Source organism: Zeus faber (genome assembly GCF_960531495.2).
Source record: "Zeus faber genome assembly, chromosome: 18".
In the NCBI taxonomy this organism is placed as follows: Eukaryota; Metazoa; Chordata; class Actinopteri; order Zeiformes; family Zeidae; genus Zeus; species Zeus faber.
The window spans coordinates 15,787,700-15,803,393 of record NC_137210.1 but is presented as its reverse complement, the minus strand read 5'-3'; the positions used below and the strand labels follow the sequence as shown (position 1 = coordinate 15,803,393).

Here is a 15,694-nt window from a genome sequence, read left to right as displayed (position 1 = left end):
TCAGGTTCTATCTTAAAGTCATTACGGTAAATAAGCCTCCAACCAACGATGCCCGTCCGGTCCGGGACCAAAGCAGTAAAATGGTCCAGATTTTGTTCAGAACTTTCTATTATCTTCCCCCTCTATTCAGGGTTCTGTTTATCTATCTATCTATCTATCTATCTATCTATCTATCTATCTATCTATCTATCTATCTATCTATCTATCTATTTATTTATTAAAAAATATATATATATCTGGGTTTTATAAGGTGGTCGAACGTGGAACTATTTTCTTTCCAACCCGCTTCTTTTTACTCACAAAGTAAAAAAAAAAGCGCTGAAGTGAAACTATTTCATTCATAAAACTCAAACTAAAAGAGTTAAAGTCAACTAAATTACAAAAAAATTTAAAATACTCCAACACTTGCTTGGTTAATATAACCACCATTCACATACCTCAAGGTCCGACACTAACCTTCGAAAGGGTTGCAAGCATGCATCAGCTGTTGGTTGCTAAGATTGGCAAATTTGTTGCCAAATTTTATAATTGAGTGAGAATGATTCCTATATAATTATAATCCAGCATTTTTTGACAAAAGTAGTATACTAGGTGGAAAATGAGTAAATAAGTAAACCAGAAAGACAAATACAAATTATTTTCTTTTTTGCAAAATTGTTTGACAATGGGCAACCAGACCGAACAACATGGGTTGGACACGGTTCATTTTTTATTTTATATAGAGGCTGAAAGGCTGAGAGTCCTTTAAGTGTATTTTTCAGGTGTATTGTTCAGGCACTGAAGCAGATGTTCGGGACAATTGCTGAAGTGTCTGTCTCTTGTATTCATAGAAAGCGGCTTCTCACAGCTTTTCTCACACTGCGCGATGTGACACTGTAGAGGAAGAGGCAGGGAAAACAAAGCCTTTTACAAGTTCGAGTGCAGCCTCTTCCCGGCCCTCTGTGGAGCTGTCCTTGGTGCTGAACACGACTCGGGTCCAACCTCCTATAACACCCTGGCTCTCCGTGTGGTCTGACACCCGCCCCGCCAGACGCCGCTGAGCGAGACCCTCGCACGTGGCCGTCCTGAGTCGAGAGTATTGATTTTTCCCTTTTTTTATTCCCCCCCGACACCAGAATGTAAGACTCTGCAGCTTCGGCCCGGTGGCCTCGTTTGTTCCCGTCCCCTCCCCTCTGCTCCCCGATGTCCGTCCTGTCCACGTAATGAACAATCCCCCCCGCCCCTCTACACGTGGCCCCGGACCTCCGCCGCTCGCCACGCTTTGCCGAGCACTTGAGCCTGACGGCCGCCGATCATCCCTCGCGCGCTGAAATGTCACTCTCTCCCCTCCGCTACGCATCGATAACCGGGCCCGGCGCTGCAGGACGCCTCCCGCGCTCATCCCGCATTTGCAACCGTGAATACAAATTTCGGGAGAACCTGCCACTCACTCCGATGCACCACATTGCAGCCTCCAGACGCGGGGGTGACATTAACCAACTAGGATTTGTGAACTTCTCGGCGGCTCGCAGACACCCGCTGAACAGCTGAAGGGGGAGAAACAAAAGCCTCGACTCGACGTGGAGCCGGGAAAGCTTTGACTTTGATCTTCTCTCATTAGACACCACCGGCAGACGGGTTTATTGCCGTGATTGCGGGCGCGGCGTGTTAATTAAAACCAGCGGTGGTTACCCTCCCATAGACGCTGTTTGTCTTCTTAACATAAAAAAAAAAAGCACCGCCATTCATCAAAGCTGTGTATAAACAGGCATCTGTTTACCTGTTTGTCTGTTAGCCTATCAAGCATCAGTGCCGGGCGTCCCCGGTGGAGTCGGCTTCTACGCTGGTGCTTTTAAACAATTAGAGCAGATATGTAGAGGTAAGTGGTGAGAGGGGGAGGGGAAGCCGCCATATCGCTTTACTGTGTCACATGGCCTTATCGATGTAAATGTCATAGAGATTTATCCCGAGCCGGGACTCCCCACGGACAGGACGTGTTTTGCATTGAGAGGCGGCTGGCTGGTACACAAAACCCTGACGTACTCCACGGGGCTGACATTGAGGTAGACCGAAATATACCGCAGTACCGAATCCCACATTATACCTGTAAGATATGAAGATGCATCGCGGCAAGAGGCAACGTGCAAGCATCCCTACAAATAGATTTAGAATGATGGCGCTTGAGAGACCAAGTAAATTGTTCCGCAAATTGTTTCTGTAATTAAAACAAAGCACGCGGCACAGCGTACAGTCATCCGCACAAATGAAGAACGACACAACCAGAGAATATGCATTTCATGGGCGATGATCCAACACATTCCCATTTATTGATTCCAACTCCCCGCACTACGACGCAAGACATCAACACCAAAACGACGGCTCCGAGCTCAACGGAACCCCGACACCGTTTAGAAACCCAAACACATCCAACGAGGAAGCAAGGAGCAGCAGCAGGCGGCAGAATGCTGCAAAACAATGTCAAGTGACACTTGGGTCAGTTTGGAGCCATTGAGATTGTAAAGGCGCGGCACGGCAGCCGTGGCTATATTCCTCTTAAGTTGTTTGATTAAAGAATACAAATGTGTATATATATATATATATATATATATATATATATATATATATATATATATATATATACAGATCATGGAGACAAAGCTGATGTCATTGTTGTGTCAACTACATCGGAAATGTTATGAAACTGTTCCAACTACCGGGTGAAAACAAGAGATTACCGCGCCGACAGCCGAAGGACTGAAACATCCTGAGGACCAGGCTGGACCCAAACAAAGCCTCAAGGACCCGCCAAACCTGTGGCTCCCTGGTTACGCTTTAATAGCACAACATCCTTTAGGTATTCAAGACCAGCTGAAATACATCTCTGTGTGCACGCGGCGCAATCAAATGTTACACATGTGTGTAGTTGTGAACGTGAAGAAATTCCAGACACATGACCCGTGGGAACACATATGAGATCTTTTAAAACACTTGAATAGTAAAATTTTATAGAGTCAATTATATCAAAATTTTAAAGCCAAAACGCACACACACACACGCCCGCGCGCGCACACACGCACACGCACACGGACACACACACACACACACACACACACACACACACACACACACACACACACACACACACACACATACATACACACACACACACACACACACACACACACACACACACATTGAGCCCCTCCTCCCTTTGTTCTCTCTTATATTTTTTCTTCCGGGAGAACATTCGCCTTTTGTGGAATAAATGGATGTTACAGGGCTCCCTGCCGCTGCTTTTTGTGGACCTGGATGGATTGTATGTAAGCGGGGGAGATTGGGTTCAGTGTTCCCTGCAGACTGAAGCCTTTGGTGCCGGGTGATAAATGCCTCCTGTGCGGTAATACAGCGTGATTAACGAACACGCTCCGGAGCCTGATCCCTCCGTTCCCTGCTTACTGCACTTGAATCAATCACCTCGGCGGAAACTCCACCGCCGGGACAGCCGTTTAGTGCCTCGGTTTAGGAATATTCCACCTGAGAGCAGGACACTTACGTAGCTGGATTACGTTCTTCTGTTCCATCAAACGCGGTACGACGTGGATAGGTTCAGCTCTGTGTCCGGTGGACTCCGCCCCGCCCCGCCGCCTCCATGTCCAGTTTCCACATCGACCAGACAACACTTGTTAACATCGCCACACACCAATCAGCCACAACATTAAAACCACTGACAGGTGAAGTGAATGACATTGCTCATTTTGTCGCTCGTTACGATGGCACCTGTCAAGGGCTGGGATGTATTAAGCAGCAAGTGAACAGTCAGTTCTTGAAGGTAATGTGTTGGAAGCAGGAAAAATGGGCAAGGGTAGGGATCTGAGCGGACCTAATTGTGATGGCCAGATGACTGGGTAAGAGCATCTCCAAAACAGAAGGTCTTGTGGGGTGCTCCCGGTATACAGTGGTTAGTACCTACCAAAAGTGGTCCAAGGAAGGACAAATGGTGAACCGGCGAAAAGGTGGGTCATTGGCGCTCATTGATGCGCGTGGGGAGTGAAGTCTAGCATGTCTGGTCCAATCTCACAGAAGAGCTACTGCAGCACAAATTGATGAAAAAGTTAATTCTGCGATGATAGAAAGGTGTCAGAACACACTGGGGCTGTGTAGCCGCAGACCAGTCAGAGTGTCCATGCTGACCCCTGTCCACCACCGAAAGCTCCTACAATGAGCATGTGAGCGTCGGAACTGGACCCTGGAGCAATGGAAGAAGGGATGGATGGCCGGGGTTTGGGTCCGATCAGATGGAGCATCTATGGGTTGCGCTGGAACAAAAAGCCCGATCCATGGGGGCCCCACCTCACAACTTCCAGGACTTAAAGCATCTGCTGCTAATGTCTTGGTTCCAGATACCACAGGACACCTTCAGAGTGTCATGGACTCCACCTTTTGTGGAGTCCATGCCTGGACGGGTCAGAGCTCTTTTGGCGGCACAAAGGGGAGCTACATAATATTGGCGGTTATTAGCTACATAATATTGGTGGTTATTAGTGGTGGTTTGAATGTTGTGGCTGATCGGTGTAAATCTGAATAGTGAGACTAAAATAAGTAGGAAACGCTTTTGGACTTTGTTATTTCTCAGTGGAAACCTGAGCACATAAATGACCGCAGGCAGATCTTTCCAATCGGTTTACCTTCTCTTTTTCTACGTCATACATAACATTGACAGACGATGCCGTCTCCTCAGACATGATTCACTGTATAAAGACAGGCTACCGAGGTAAGATCTCAATGTGAAATGATGGGAATTCTCAAAGCCCTATGTCCAATTTTAATGTGTTATTTTAAGTTTTTTTTTTTTTATATTGAGTAGTTAAGAACCGTTAACCGTGTCCCTGCCAGATACCTAGGAATTCCCTGATTCGCCATTATATATTATATTATATTATATTTCAACCTTTATTTATTTATCAGTACCATTTGCTATTCTACCTATTTGAATATGCTGCTTGACCGTTACACACATTGTAAATACTGTTCATTGCGGAGTCTACCCAGTGTATATTTTTCTAACACACACCCATACACATACATATAAATATACTGCATGTATGTGTGTATATGCATATATATTTAAATACATATATATATAACATATTACATTTTACTTTAATTTTAACATTTTACTGTATGTTTTACTGTATGCACAAAATGGGTCACCGACCACGGTTGTCAAATTCCTTGTATGTGAAAGTGCACTTTGTCAATAAAGCCTGATGCTGATTCTGATTTTGTGTGAGCACAGTTATATATTTAGCTATGCTGCATCCCATTTGAAAACACATAAGGTTTACCGTCAACAGTCGAAACAACGATTCTCATTAAGTATCTCAGGAGGTTGTATTGATAGTACAGCAGCGGGCAGCTTAAAAATCACCTAGAAACAATTTTACAGATGCATGAAATCTTATCAATGGACGGGGCAGATCACAGCGCGGGCATAACCAGTCCAATCGCTCCCCCTGTGTTCGTGAGTCAATACTGGGCCTGGACCGGCCCCATTAGTCATGTTCCCATCCTACATCACATTCCTGCGCCAAAAGCAATTCCACCGCCTGCCCTGCAAATCGCTACTGAATACTTTCCACACTACCAATTTGTAAATTCGCAGCAAACATGCATCTCCATGAAATTGACCTTGCCATCGATCATCCCTTGCCACATTCTGAATTCTAAACAAATGCTATTTTGGGGTTATTTGCCATTAATAAAGGCCGCAATTAAATCTGAGATTCCTCAAGAAAGGCTCTGCCTGCATGGAGGAAGGAGAATTAAGGAGGTGTGATCGAGATGCGCTGGGAAATGGAAGAACTCAGAGACACGTAACATTCCTCGGATACTTATCACGGGGCCCGCACTCCTTGCAATACGAGTGCCGCGAACGCATCCAATGTTAAGACAATTTCCTTCCACCGCCCTCGACAAGTACGCAAACAAATCGGGGGCCAGAAATCCCAAACAGAGGCGAGGGCGGGGAAGACCTGCGCGGAATGATGAATGAAGCGCAGCGGAGAGTCCGTGATCCCTGGCGGCACACGGACTGATGAGAACCAACTGATCCCTGGATTTGTGAGTGGGATCGGGGGCTTTATCTGGCAGCCCCCCGCCCGCCGCCTGGGGAGGGCCGGCCCGCATCCAGGGCCATTGGATTCCTATGATGAGGTTGATGTGCTGTATCACAACCCGTGCTGGGACATAATGCTATTTGTTCCACACCAGCACTCCGCGCCGCCGCAAGATGTTACCCTACTCTCCAGTGCCATACTGTTGTTAGGATGGATTTTCAATCCATACTTATTATACTGTGGACTGGGACCCAATTTATACTGCAATATTTGGCCAGTGGAGGTGGTGCTGGTGGAGGAGAAGGGCGATACACAGACATTTATCAGTGGCGGAGAATCCTTTTCCAAGGGGAAATGAAATGGTGTTCCGTCAGCATAAGGTGGAGCGCGCAGCACCATATCTAACATCCCCAACACCCCTGCCCCCCCTTCATTCATCAATTTGGTGTGTGAATTCCGGGAGAAATTTGTCTGCTTAGCTTGTGTTTAATTAGCGCGTCGTTCGATATATATTTGGATACTCTTCTAGTTCCGCTCGGTTCTGATCTGTTGTCTTACGGCACATGCCAAATGTCAATACTTCGATTTTGCGCGCTGAACGAAGTGAAAAATCCGAAATCTGACACCCCGGAAAGGATCCCGCAAATGGAACCGGGGAATACACCCAAGCGCCTATTTATAAATTCAGGAGTTTAAGACGCAATCTGTGCTGCAATCTGTTCGCTGAGATCATTCAGAGCGCTCTCACAGCAAGCCTTGTAGATGTGGTAGGGAAGGGAGCTCTCAGAGAGACCAGAAAGAACCATTCTTTTTAATGGGGAAAAGCAACTCATGGAACAATCTTTTTGGGGTGGTTTGAGCATTGGGTTGGAGAAATAAAACAACTGGAGATTCTCGCCAGTTCCACAGCGTCTGTTGACTCCCATAATGTCATTTGGTGTATGTCAGTATGTTGGAACTGTAGAACCGCACCTCAGAGCGGGGCTCAAACCTCACTAAGCACAGCACCAACGCCGGCCAACGCAACCCCCGTCACCCTGAGAGCTGGCACGGCGTCACCGGAGAGACCGAGCCCCGTCCTCTCCCGGTGGAGGGAGCCGGGGTGGGAGGGCGGGCGGGTAGCCGGGGTTGCGTAGGTGGGCGGGCGGCTGGGAGGCGTGAAGGTGACTCCTCCTGTGCTTACACTTCAAACTCAACGCTCGAGCGCTGAATCCAAAACGGAGAGAGGTATGGAGGTGCAGCCTCCTCGTAGCATGCCTTACCTGTCACTGGCTCGGCCCAGATAAGGACGGATGACCTTTCTCCGGGTTGTTACAACGGCGCGACTCGCCGGTAGTTTATTCCTGGAACAGAGCTTTCATCGCGCCTTACGGGTATCAACTGAGGGATAATGGAGCCGAGTTATATGTGCCGGCGTTCTCGTTTGATATGTCAATCCGTCAAGTAACTGGAGATGCAGGAGCATGCAAACACACGCACACACACACACACACACACACACACACACACACACACACACACACACACACACACACACACACACACACACACACACTCTCCCACACATCTGCTGTGTAAGTGTAGTGCAGACTGAAGACAGTGGATTTGTCATGAAGTAGCAAGGAGTCCGAACCAACCTTGTTTTCACGAGTGCATTTTAACATTTTACAATTTCATTAGCATTTTATAAACATACGTGTTTGCTATGATCCCTTGAATTTCTGGCCATGTCATCATTATGATCAAGACTTAACATGCTTGAGAAAATACGTCATTAGGGAAAAATCCTCAAGTAAAGGGTAGAAAACAGCTTGTCAAGGTCTTTCAATTACTGTATCTAAATAATAAAATCATATAAATGTTTTCATTAAATTGTTAAACGATTCAAAGATATTAAGGGCCTTAATGTTCACAATCCAACTTTTAATTAATAAATTGATTAATACCTTAATTAAAGGTAATTTCCTGCTGAGTTTTAGCCTGCTTGACTATAGCACACACACACACACACACACACACATACACACACACACTAACACACACACACACTAACACACACACACACACACACACACACACACACACACACACACACACACACACACACACGTTCGTTGATTCCATTTCAAAAGGTGGAAGCGCCATTGCTTTGATGTGGAAGCAAATACAAAATTAAGTTACTTTGACCAAAATGTGTGTAGCCGTAGTTGTCAGCAGGACCAGGTCCGGAAAATGGTCTGATGCAAAAATGCAAAATGCGTGTGATGACTCGTAAATTGGCCTCGAACTCAATTTGACAACAGCGTGTCCCTTTAACTCAAAGTGGTCTTCAATTCAAGTGTAAAGTATTCACTTTAATTGGCTATACCAAGCATAGATCAGTATAATAGTTCTACTTTGTGCACAAATTCTCCACCCCGGCACTGAGTGCAGCATTTAAAGCCGTGCTTCTGCAGACCAGCTGAGTCAAGCTGACAAGCCAGTATCTTCAAAGCAATACTTGTAAAATTGCTGATCAAGCTAAACTTTATCAACACGCACTCAAGTATATATGGTAAAAAAAAAAAAAAAAAAGTAAGTCTCACACAATTACTATTTTTATGGACCATTTATGGAATGGAAGTATAATGTCTTTTTTCTCAATTAGGGTGGGAAGTTTGAGGAAGTTAATTGTCCCTCAGATAATCAGGGAATTTGAGCGTCTCCGACCGAGTGCCGGCCTCTCGGGGACATTCAGCACCGAGTCTGACTCACTGCTCTAACTCATTCCCATCACACTGATGATGGAGTTTAAATGGATCAATGCGAGCTCCCTCGCTTCCCCCTCCCCGGACTGGGATCTGAGGGTTCAGGACGGCACACGGTGAAGAAATTAGGAGGACGAGGTACATGATAGGTAATAATGAAGTAGAGCAACTAGGGCGGAATCGCGGGAGATACTCTGTGTGAAAGGTTGTAAAAGTCAATTCACATCCAAGGCAGCCCGGTGTTATCGGAGCGCGCGGGCCTAAACCCAACACCGTCCTTTAATCTGCCTCTAAGAGCTGATTCAGACCATCGGAGATTCATATTTGCCGGACCAGCAAGTATTTGACAGCGGCGTCGGAGGAGCTGCGTGCCTGTTCTGGCAAGATGCACCGCTTTCATTACCTAAAGTGGCTTTATTTTGAGGCGGACTATGAGTTCCATACTGTGCGTTCTTAAAATTTTCATAAGGCATAGGAGGATCAAGTATGCGTAATAACTCACAAACGTGCCGGGCATTTTCATCTGTCACAAACACTGACGGAAGTCACATGCCAAGAAAAAAACCGAGGCACCGGGACCCACCCCCGGACTTCACCTCGGTGGCGTCGCAGCGTCGTTTGTGTCTGGATTGAAAGTTCTGAAGAGCTCTGCACGCCCTTTAAGCTCTGCGGATACTGAGAGAGATCAGGTTCACCCTTACATGTGGGAGGTCCAACCCCGACTATAAAAAGACTCCAGACTAAAAGCGCAGTGCACGCCCGCCGCCTCGTCTCTCTTAATTTACATTAATAAGGTCCCCAACTCTGTTTTATTTTCTTTGTGAGGAAGACAGGGAACGAGCGGGTGATGGATGCCGTTTCCTTCCCTTGTCTAGGTAACGCTTAATTATCCGTCCGAGTGGATTGCGACCCGTCGAGGCTGCCAGCGATGAAGACTCGGATTAATGAGACATAAAAAGCAATCTCTGCGGCCCGAGTGTCCGGGGGGGGGGGGGCCGGCAAGGGCACGCCGGGCTTCACACATAATAAACATCGCATAATCGGGAGAGGAGATGAGAGCTCCCCCTCCTGCGCTGGCTGGCGCGACCGGAACCGGTTAATCTGTGCGACTCTTCTACGCAGGGGGTTCGTCGGCGTGCTGGGGCTGTGGGGGGCGGGGCTGGGGGGTGGGGGCTCTGTCTTTCTATCTTTACCTCTCCGTGGAAAATGAACGGCCTCAAAAGCATAAATGCGCGACGACAACAACGACGACGACAACAACGCGGTACGAACGCGGTGTGAGATGCCTGAATTAAACAGCCGGCACACAAACTCATCTCGGCATGAAGTTCAACCGGGTCACGCTTTAATGTCTGCCTCCCACACGGGCGTCCCCGGGAGACGCTCGGCGGCAGGTAGCAGGTACGGCGCATCGATACGGTACGCGCGGCGGTCGCCGTCGTAAGAAGTCGGGGGTCGCGCGGTAATTGCGGCCCCCCTCCGCATCGGCGGTACTAAATAAGGTATTGAGGTATTCTTCCGTCGGGGAGCGGGGCAGGAGCGTGTTGTCCGATGGCCCTGTAAGCAAGAACAGCCGATCACTGCCGCTGCTGGTCGCTCATTACGACCGATTGTTCTCCAAATAATTGGGGGCCGGGGAACCTATTCTCCCTCAAATTGTTGGGGAGCCCGGGCCACCGATTCCAGACGGCTCAATACGTGTGATGGCTTCAGTTGTTAAAAACTATTGCTCGGAACCGCCGGCGAGCCTCCTTTTATCAGTTGCTATGCCAACCCTTATAGATATCCAGGGATGTAGCTTGAGCTATTTTAAGTGTGCATTCTAATAAATGTCCATTGCAAGAGCAAACAACATCAAAAACAAACTTTTCCTAACCATGAAATGAAAGCTTCAGTTGCGTCCTCTGGTAGACGCCTCCACATCCCCACTATCTCCATCTCATCAGAGGGGAGCGTCCGCATTACAACACTAGGATCGCTTTGTACTTCTTAATTAAGCATTCATTATGCATTAGCAACAAGAGAGCTGTTGAATGACGATTTTCATAATTGATAAAAAATGGCTAAATCAGCACATGCATGAGTTTATACACACATATCTGCCCGACAATTTATGGGAAGATTCCCTAACTAATATAAAAGTGTGCGAATATGCAGTCGTATGAGGAAAAGGGAATCATTCAATCCAGTGTGAAAACTTAGCTTCTCTCTTTTCGGTGGACAGAGGTCACGTTGCATCATGGTTGGGTTTATTGACTTAGAATATGTACATTTGGAGGTTAAAAATAGGCCTCTGCTTTACAGTCCTTTTATAGCAGAGTCTATTTTCTAGTCTCCATCGTCTATTTGAATAGACAAATAACAATCAGAAAAATTACGTTTTCCAAGGGATATCAAAAATGACTATCTTTTATATGAATTTGTTATTCTTCAAGTATTTGTGTGAACTGAGAACTGTTGTTTACTTTAAAAATATTTTAAATAATGAAATAATTAAATATAAATATAGAGTGCGTGGCTTAAAAAACAAAAGCAATAGCTTTCTGTGTCATTCACACGTTTTTAAGAAGTCCAACGAGTAAACCTGACCATGACGGACCGTCCTTTGGTCTCTTTGGCGAGCTTTGAGCTGCTGTTCTTCCTGCGAGCTCGGTGCAAAACTGATATTTATCTCACCGGACGAAGGTTCGGGGCAAGTTAATAAATCGGGAGCTTGGCGAGAGTCACCAGCGACTACTTTCTCTCTTCCCATCCAGCAATTAACCACGCCGACGTAATCACTCAGGACTGTTTGGGACGCCGTGTTGGAATGACTCCGGTTGAAGGGGGCCGCACCTGACACCGCCGTGCGGCTGATGATGTGCGGGCGAGGATTCAGTGGCGAGGACAGAGAGGCATTGTACTTAGAAAGAAGAAGCTGCTTCTTTCTTTTTCGCAGCCCCAGTGATGAGACATTACTTTCCATTATCCCCCGCAAGGCCGATGACGATGGCTGAAACGCATGAAATAATTGAGTGTGTTTTTGAACTGAAGTGGGCTTGTATTTGAGCGGATTCATTTTAATAATACCGTGCAATACACAAATTCACCAGAAGTTGTAGTTGAGGGCACAAATACCACATTCAAAGAAAGTAGTTTTTTTGGGGGGGCGGTTTTCACTGTAGGGACACCCAGGTAGAAGATTTGGGGGCGTAAATCTGCTCAGCTCAGACGAGCGGCCACAAAAATTTAGGACAGTAATGAGGAAAACTTCTATGGCGCAACGTCGGGTAATAAAAGGCGACGGAGAGTTAAAAAAAAAAAAAAAGAACAGAACAACACTGGGATTTCAGAAGCTCTTCAAATTTCCGTCAAAACTTTCCCACACGACCAAAATGTTTCTGTGCCTTAAGCTACGCAAATAACAAAAAAAAAATACTAAACTCAACCTTTTTTTTTTTTTTTAATGTGACACACTGTCACACCGACAGCGGCATCTAAAGAGCACGGAACACATTTTAAAACAAAACCATCAGCTCTTCCTCCACCGAGATAAAGACATCACAAGACTCTTCTTGTGAAAACGACACTCTCTTAACAGCGGACTACGGGAAAAAAAAGAAAAAAAGAGGAGAAGATGACGATACGGAAACTAACCCAAAGCCTCTTATCTGTTTGCGTGACTGGGGCTGACATGTGGCTCCCTCTGAGCGTGGCTAAACCGCCATTCTTTTCCAGCCACTCTCATATTAACATGTCACTCTCTGCGGCGCCGGCCCCAGAGAACTGCGCCAAGAGCCGCACTCCTCCCGGAAGCCCCCCGCTCCGAACAGCAGGCCTGCCCGCTCCGCTTCTCCTCTGACTGGCAGCGTGCCCACAGGACACGCACGCTGATCGGGCCTGACGCGCCTGACCTTTCCCTGGTTTGCGCGGGGGCCGCGCCCTGCCCCCGATGGAAAGGCAGCGAGGGGTCGGGCCGCCGCCCCACCTCGGACCGCCACCGCGTTCTGGGCGCGGCGGACGCCCGCAGAGACTGGGGAGGGCTTGTGGAGCGGGGCAGGGGGGTCCTCTATCTCCACACGAGACCCTGCCATCTGAATTTGGTGATTAAATTATTTTAGGGCGGGGCCTATCACCCCTTGCCATCTTCACTGACGCAAAGATTAAACATTGCATTTTTTTTTCTCCCTAAACCGTCTTAGTATCAGATATTGTGCATGAGGGAGAATTGTTTTTTTTTTTTTTTTACCCTGTGCTTTTATTTAAGAAAAGGGCATGTTTTGATGATAAAAGTACATTCAACTATGGTGCGGCGTACGGACAAAACGTCCGTCTCGCAGTCAAATTTGCATAATCATATCAGCCTTCGCCATTTAGTAAATTTGCAGCGCGCTACGATATCGACCGCCTGGTTAAAGGGATCTACTGTAACATTACGATTGTGCTGGTGAGGCTGGGTGGAGGCGGTGGCAGAGAGCTCTTAGAATAGATGTTGGGGGTCCACTTAAGAACAAGGGAGTAGAGAAGTGTAAGTACAGCGCAGAGGCTGCAGCTGTGAAACGAAGAGCTGTCGCATTCACTGAGCACTTTCCTGAGTAAAGGAAACACTTGGCACTGCAGAAATAAATAATGCGCTCGTGTCCTTTCACTTTCCTGTATGATTGCATTTTTCACTCTTCAAAATGTGTCTTTGTGGAGGTATGGGGATATGCAATAAATGCTGCACTTTGAAGACGGAATTTTACGTCCAAGCACACTTTTTCTTCTCAACAGGTTTACGTTCAAGACTATTTGCAATATATTACGATGAATAAATAACTCATTGTGCCATTTTGTGTCAAAAGGGAAGAATGCACCTCCATTGACTTAAATTAAAGCCCATCATACAGAAATGGAAATTACGTCAATGACCAATGAGTAGTTCTATTGCATTTCTAGCACCATGTTGAGACCACTTACCAAAAGTCAGCACTCAATTCGATACTACAGTGAGCGTAGGGAAAAGTAGAAGTAGAGAAACCACACTTTTTAAAATAAGTTATGGCGGTTCGTTGTATGTTTGCTATTTGGTGGCTTTTAGATAGAAAAACGAAATTCAAACCTTAGCCTCAACAACAGACATTTGCCATCAGACCACTGTCATTATCATGACAACAAGGTCGAGTTCAGACGTTAACCTTTTCGTATTGGTGTTTCTTTTGTATGTACCACTATAAAAATGAAAATCGTATTGGATTCTGTGTGTGTGCGTGTGTGTGTGTGTGTGTGTGTGTCTGTGTGTGTGTGTGTGTGTGTGTGTGTGTGTGTGTGTGTGTGTGTGTGTGTGTGTGTGTGTGTGTGAGATTGTGGAGGTTATGGTGGACAGTTGGGGACAGTTTGATGCAGCCCACTGGTCAGCTTTAAACCTCTTAGTGGAGAGGGATGGATTCCCTCATCCATAGGGATGAAAACCCCTGAGGAAATCAATCACGACTGCAAACCCTGAACACTATCCTTGTGGATTTTTGAGGACATTTGGCTTTTGCCTTGGCTTTCTGATTAAATTTTGACCCATTTTTGAATCGGAACATTTGGAGCTTTTGTCCGGCAATAATGAAATTACCAATCAGGGGAAGAATGGAATGGGGCTGGGTTGCAAACATCGCTAAGTCGAATGGCGCGGACCAGTCACGTCCAAATCGGTGGACGCTGCAGTGTGGTTAAATCAGTCAGTGATTCGTATTTGACTATATATACAGTACAGTGTGTGAGAAAATGCCAATACAACACCCACCCTCCATCCATCTGGTCTAATATCGATTGGTAAAGAAAGACCAATTTAATATTTTGATTTGGAGATGATTAATTTGTGACTTGTTTCCATGCGTTAAAACCATCAACTGCTATTGTTTACTTATCAGCCTGTTCTGCAAACTCATTTCCTAACTGTTACGTCTCTAAATCCTGCTGTGCATACTGCTTAAAAAAAAATAGCGGAGACTTAAAATGTAATTGTGAAAAGGATATCCCCATACATAATGTAATACTAGATTCATGCCACCATAATGTGTTGGTTCATTATATTTTGCGATATCATTTCCCCCTGTATGGGTATAAAGGTCTAGTGTGCAGATATAACCAGTTATTCCTCTGTCTCTCTCTCTCTCTCTCTTTTGCTCACCTACCTACATGGAACCGTGGACACCAAATCAGAGGTAGTGATTGGGATGCCGGATGATTGACTGCAGGCCGTTTCCTTTAACAATCACCCTGCTGCGAACATCTTCCCTAATGGTCGAACCTGTGAATCGTGAATACCGAGCAGGCTTTCCCGCTCTAGCTCTGGTCAAAAATGCTTGCAGCACTTGCAGGGCCCTTTTTCGTCTATACTGCAGACAGACATCAAGGCGTGCGCTACACCAGCGGGTCTCAAAGTGGGGTCCGGGGACTCCCAGGGGTCCTGCGCGAGGTTCCAAGGGGCTCTCAAGCAAATTGGTTATTATTAGTTCACTGTTATTTCATTGACAATAGTCACTCTTTCGATCATAGTTTCACTGTTATCTCCATAACTATAGTACAGACAGGCATGGAAGTTTGAACTCAATCACATGTAACAATGAAAATCTTCTCAGATCGGGGTCCCAAAGACAAAATCTCAATCGAATGGGGTCTGTGTGGCCTAATGTATATCAAAATGGGGGTCCATGATGTGGAAAAAAAATAATAAAAGATCAGAATGACTGCTCTACACCCCCACCCACAAATAAACACACAAACACATACAGACAAGCCCACAAACACAAACACACAGGCACACTCACTTAGGTATAGGTGGCTTATAGGTAGTTTATTATCTTTAACAACGAGATTGTGATTATGTCGACTTCAACCAGC

At 46.2% G+C, this 15,694-nt stretch overlaps 1 protein-coding gene across 1 annotated transcript in view; it reads right to left on the bottom strand.

Annotated features, from left to right (window-relative positions):
- Positions 1-15,694, bottom strand: part of hs6st3b (heparan sulfate 6-O-sulfotransferase 3b) — a gene marked incomplete at both ends in the record, with an annotated part of 59,207 nt that overhangs the window by 42,597 nt on the left and 916 nt on the right. The window lies entirely within an intron of this gene.